Source organism: Octopus bimaculoides, chromosome 1 (assembly GCF_046866305.1).
Source record: "Octopus bimaculoides isolate indiv1 chromosome 1, ASM4686630v1, whole genome shotgun sequence".
NCBI lineage: Eukaryota > Metazoa > Mollusca > Cephalopoda > Octopoda > Octopodidae > Octopus > Octopus bimaculoides.
This window is the reverse complement of record NC_142928.1, coordinates 24405530-24411574: the sequence shown is the minus strand read 5'-3', so window position 1 is coordinate 24411574 and position 6045 is coordinate 24405530. Positions and strand designations below refer to the sequence as shown.

The following is a 6045-nucleotide window of genomic DNA, read 5'->3' as shown; positions in this document are numbered from 1 at the left end:
TTAAAAGAAATAAATGAATGAAAAAATATTCTTTGCTTCACAGATGTTGCTCAAATTTAGATGAGTGAAAGACCTTATGCAAATCTGACTCGCCATCAAGCTAGGAGAGGAACAGTGACGTAGCAGGAGTGAATACCATCCGGAGCAGCCTTTGAATTTATTGCATCCGTTTTGCACCCAGAACATATACAGGTTTAGAGAGCAGACCCCAAAATGCTCTCTCTGTAAAAGCGTCGCTATGACCGGAACGTCCCTCCACGTCTTGGTTATGCTGCTGTAGCGACCGGAATGAAATACACACCGTATTCGTCGTGTGTTTTTGTAAAATCTGCATATCTACAATAATTCAACACATGTTTATCAAAATGAAATATTCATTTTAATCTTATAAGTCCTGTTGTTGCGTAATCGATAAATCATTTCCAGCTGTTATGCTTAAATGTAATGTTAGGTGGTGAGCTGGCAGAATCGTTAGCACGCTGGGCGAAATGCTTAACGGTATGTCGTATGCCGTTACGTTCTCAGTTCAAATTCCGCCGAGGTCGACTTTGCCTTTCATTCTTTCGGGGTCGATAAATTAAGTACCAGTTACGCACTGGGGTCGATGTAATCGACTTAAGCCCTCTGTCTGTCCTTGCTTGTCCCTTCTATGTTTAGCCCCTTGTGGGCAATAAAGAAATAAGAATCGTTAACACGCTGGACAAAATTTTTAGTGGCATTTCGTTCCTCTTAACGTTCTTCACTGAAATTCCGCTGAAGTCGCCTTCGTCTTTCATCCTTTCGCAGTCGATGAAATAAGTACCAGTTGAGTAAAGGAGTCGATCTAAACAAGTAAGCTTCTCCCCACAAATTTCAGGCCTTGTGCTTATAGTAGAAAGGATTATCAAATGTAATGTAAAGCAGCGAGCTGGCAGAATTGAAATCAAATGCTACAAGGGTTAACTTTACTTTTCATCTTTTCGAGGTAGATAAAATCAAAGTACCAGTCAAGAACTGGAGTCGATGTAATAAAAGTCCTGTCCTTGTGGCGAATACATTTGAAACAGTTACTAAATGTTATACAATCGTTTTTTCACCGAACGGACAACAGACATTACATAAAAACAGTGCGAAAATTTGACTGCGGCCATGCTGGAGCACCGCTTTTAGTCGAGAAAATCGACCCCAAGACTTATTCTTTGGAAGACTAGTACTTATTCTATCGGTCTCTTTTGACGAACCGCTAGATTACGGGGACGTAAACACCAGCATTAGTTGACAAGCGATGTTGGGGGGACAAACACAGGCACACAAACTTATACTCACTCATATATATATACGAGGGACTTCTTTCAATTTCCGTCTTACCAAATCCACTCACAAGGCTTTGGTCGACCCGAGGTTATAGTAGAAGACACTTGCCCAAAGTGCCACGCAGTGGGAATGAACCCGGAACCATGTGGTTGGTAAGCAAGCTACTTACCACACAGCCACTCCTGCGCCTATGATAGAAGTTTACAGCTCCTAGATTTCCCGAGCGGTCACCCATTTAAGTACTAACTAGGCTCGACGTTGCTCAACTTCTGTGATCGGACGAGAACCGGTGTTTTCGAAGTGATATGGCCGTATGCACACACTTAGGGGTCCTCATGGACAGTCTAACCAACACACCAACTCAGCCACATAGTTACAAACGCTGGGAACTCTCGTAACTCAAAAAATTCTTGTTGCTTTCTTAACAACCGTCTTGAATTCTCTCAAGAACTTAAATTAAACTCAAATAAAAATCTTACATACATACATACATACATACATACATATAAGTATGCATGCCTCAGATCACATATTACATGTTAATAAGTGTCAGTGCCATCGATATTAACTAGGTCACTTTTACATCGTAGACGTCATTAAAATTATATTGAAAGAAATGAATAAATAAACAAGACGATATAAGAACGATAGCAACAACGAGGACAACCAACGATGGAAGAAGAAGAAGAAGAAGAAGAAGAAGAAGATGAAGAAGAAGAAGAAGAAGAAGAAGAAGAAGAAGAAGAAGAAGAAGAAGAAGAAGAAGAAGAAGAAGAAGAAGAAGAAGAAGAAGAAGAAGAAGAAGAAGAAGAAGAAGAAGAAGACCAACAAGTGAAACAGAAATAAACCACAATAAGTTCTTTTTTTTTATTTTTTATGAAGTTTTATCGTCATAATATATTTATTTATCGGACAAACTGCAAATGATAGGGTTTCTCTACATGACGTTACAATCTTATATTAATTTCATATAAAATTCCATATTTCACACGCTGGAAGATATCGGCGTTATGAGTGTATAATTATATACAAATGCGTGTGTGTGTGTGTATATATATGTGCGTGTGTGTATATATGTGTGTGCATATATATATGTGTGTGTGCTTGTATATATATATATATATATATATATATATATATATATATATATATATATATATGTATATATATATGTATATATATATACATGGATGTATGAATGTATGTTTGTGTGTGTTTGTGGTGTATATACAAACACACGCAAATTTATATTTCCAAATACGAAAGCTGCAACGAAAAGAGATGATGATGATGATGATGATGATGATGATGATGATGATGATCATGATGGTGGTGGTGATGGTGGTGGTGGTGGTGGTGGTGGTGCTGCTGGTGGCGGTGGAGGGGGCGGTGCTGAGGTCGACAATGTGTTCGTGGCGTGGAGAAGGTGGTGTTGGAAGAAATGTTCTCTAATGATAATTATCGCGACACTTTTAAAGTTTCTTTTCGTTTCTTTTCAAGTTAAATGTTAGTAGTGTGAAGAAAATCGACACACTTAACCGCTAACCTTTCTGTTTTTTTTTTTTTAATTCAGTTTAGAAACTTAATTTCTCGTACGATTTCTGGGTGAAAAAGACTAGGCGATGTATTTGGTGCGGGTTTTTGTGAGGTGAGATGTAGAGCAAGTGTTTCCTGGGTGAAAAATGTATGCATTAACATTGTACAGATGGTTTGGCAATTTCAAATTTCGAGCAACGTTCCAAAGCTCGAAACAGGAATTTTCTGGGCTGGCTCATTTTTTTAAATTTTTATATTGTGTGATGAATACATTCGCTGGTGCACTTAATGAAAGATTAATTTTGCCTTACACCGCATAAATATTTATAATTTTGTTAAATTGACTGTATCCAATCTATTTCACACGCACCCTCCCCCACAAACACACACGAACACATATATATTCGAAAAAGAATGAAAATGCGTTAAATTTTTATATACTTATATATATATATATATATATTTATATGACGTTTAATCAAAATATGCTTATCGCTTTAACGTAAGGAATAAGTAGGTTTATTCTACATATTTATATATTCGAAAATATAAATAAATATACGTTATTACATAAGAAATGTGTTTGTATTCTTATGTATATAATTATATTAGTGTATGTATTACACAACACAAGGAAAGAAGGGAAAAGGTGTTACATATTTCTTCGAGTCTTTCATATAGAAAAAACCATGACGCACTCGAAAGAGGTTTTGTAGTAGAAGAAATATAATACTTAACTGACTAGAATCCGGTTTGCACTTCTATTCAGCTCATCAAAATTTTGGAGAATTTCGCCATAACATAGCTACATATACCATATATGTGTGTATTTGGGGGTATATATAGTATATACGGAAACTGAAAGAAACCTGTCGTATATATGTATATATATATATATATATATATATATATATATATATATATATATATATATATATATACATATATATATATATATATATGTGTGTGTGTGTGTGTGTGTGTGTGTGTGTGTGTGTGTGTGTGTGTGTGTATGTGTGTGTATATGTTTGTGCGTCTGTGTTAGTCCCCCCAACATCGCTTAACAACCAATGGCGGTGTTTACGTCCCCGTAAGCTAGCGGTTCGGCAAAAGAGACCGATATATATATATATATATATATGTGCGTGTGTGTGTGTGTGTGTGTGTGTGTGTGTGTGTGTGTGTGTGTGTGTGTGTATCTATGTCTGTGTATATATACACACCCACATACACACGCGCACAACCACCTGTATATGTGTGTGTACAGGAACATCCCTAGGTGAGAAGTTTCAGTTAAGTTTTTCCATTGTGTGAGGTTAAAATAACAGAAACGTCGAAGAGATTAGCGTATAGAAGTAATAATAGTCAGATGTAGGACTCATTAGAATCTAGGTATTTGAATGTGTAGGACGTCAGAAAAAGCCGAGTACTGGGCTTGCAATATTCAGTTGTCATGCGATGGTAGTATGGTGTAAATATGCATGTTCATGTCTACAATCAATCAATATCAGAGTACATATAGGCATATATATATATATATATGTACGTCTGCATGTATATGTACATTTATATGTAAATAGATAAAATAATAGGACTTCAAAAATATCCTGGGATCGATTTGTTCGACTCAAAATTCTTCAAGGTGGTGCTCCAGTGTGGGTGCAGTCGGAGGACTCAAACAAGTAGAAGATAAAAGATATACATGTATGAATCTATGTATCTATGCAGCAGTGTTTCTCGTATAATATTTAGGAATTAGAAAAAAGTTTCTATCTGGGTTTTATCCTTACAAGATAAAGTATCTCTGAAGATTAACATATTCCTAATCATGGATAAAGGTGAATACATCTATAATATTAAGAATTTACTTGACATTAAATACATCTATAAAGATAATATCACCTACCTAATGACGGTGATAAAAGCGCAAATAGGATCTCCTTACTTTGACTGCATTAAAGGAAACTCACCCCAATAAAAGGAAGCCAAAGGAAACAAAACCTTCTAATTCATAATAAGAGTTTCAAATATTGGCACAAGGCCAGTAATTCTGGGGCAGGTAATAAGTCGATTGCATTGACCCCTGGTGTTATTTTATCAACTCTGGAAGAAGGAAAAGTGAAGTCGATTTCGGTGGAATTTGAACTCAGAAAGTAAAGATGGACGAAACGCTACTTAGCATTTCGTCAGATGTGGCAACGATCCTGTCAGCTCACCGCCTTGTTGTAACTCATAAGATTACAAATAAATAAAAAAATCCAGATGGAAAATCAATAGGAGTGGTTGTGTGGTAAGTAGCTTGCTTACGAACCACATGGTTCCTGGTTCAGTACCACTGCGTGGCACCTTGGGCAAGTGTCTTCTACTATAGCCTCTGGCCGACCAAAGCCTTGTGAGTGGATTTGGTAGACGGAAACTGAAAGAATCCCGTCATATATATATATATATACATGTGTGTGTGTGTGTCTGTGTGTCTGTGTTTGTCCCCCTAACATCGCTTGTCAACCGATGCTGGTGCGTTTACGTCCCCGTAACTTAGCGGTTCGGCAAAAGTGACCAATAGAATAAGTACTAGGCTTCCAAAGAATAAGTCCTGGGGTCAATTTACTCGACTAAAAGCGGTGCTCCAGCGTGACCGCAGTCAAATGACTGAAACAAGTCAAAAGAGTAAAGGGTAAACAATTAAGACATCATTGCCAACGAATTCATACCGTGTACGGACATCGTAAGTGATTTGAAGAAAGAAGAAAAAACCTCTTGGACGTAAAAATTCTGTTTACTAATGTTCCAGCGCCAGAGACAATAGAGCACATATTAAACAGTATGCCTATAAATACCCCGAATCACCATGTCCCGGCTAATATGATAAATTTTTATGTAGTTCAACAGAATTAAACTTTTGCCGTTCACGGCGACAACTACATTTTGGTGCTTAAACGAAAAGCCGGACCAAGTGTAGGTTCTCCCTTAGGGTGTATTGTGTCTTCTACGGACAGTAGAAGAAAGAATGAGATGACAGGGCGATGCTTTTTGGTCGTCAGCAATTTGGTACGGCTGACTGGATACTGAAACTATTTTTGCAACAGTAAATTTTGGCAAACACAGACATACGTACGCATGCGCAGAAATAGACACTTATAGACGGAGTGAGAGTGAAAGAAATAGGGCAAGATATTACAATTTATTAGTTGAACAATATTGACATAGACACTTCTT

The 6045-nt window shown here is 37.0% G+C and overlaps 1 pseudogene; it reads right to left on the bottom strand.

Moving 5' to 3' along the window:
- Positions 1-1491: 1491 nt before the first annotated feature.
- Positions 1492-1610, bottom strand: LOC128250159 (5S ribosomal RNA; annotated as a pseudogene).
- Positions 1611-6045: the final 4435 nt, after the last annotated feature.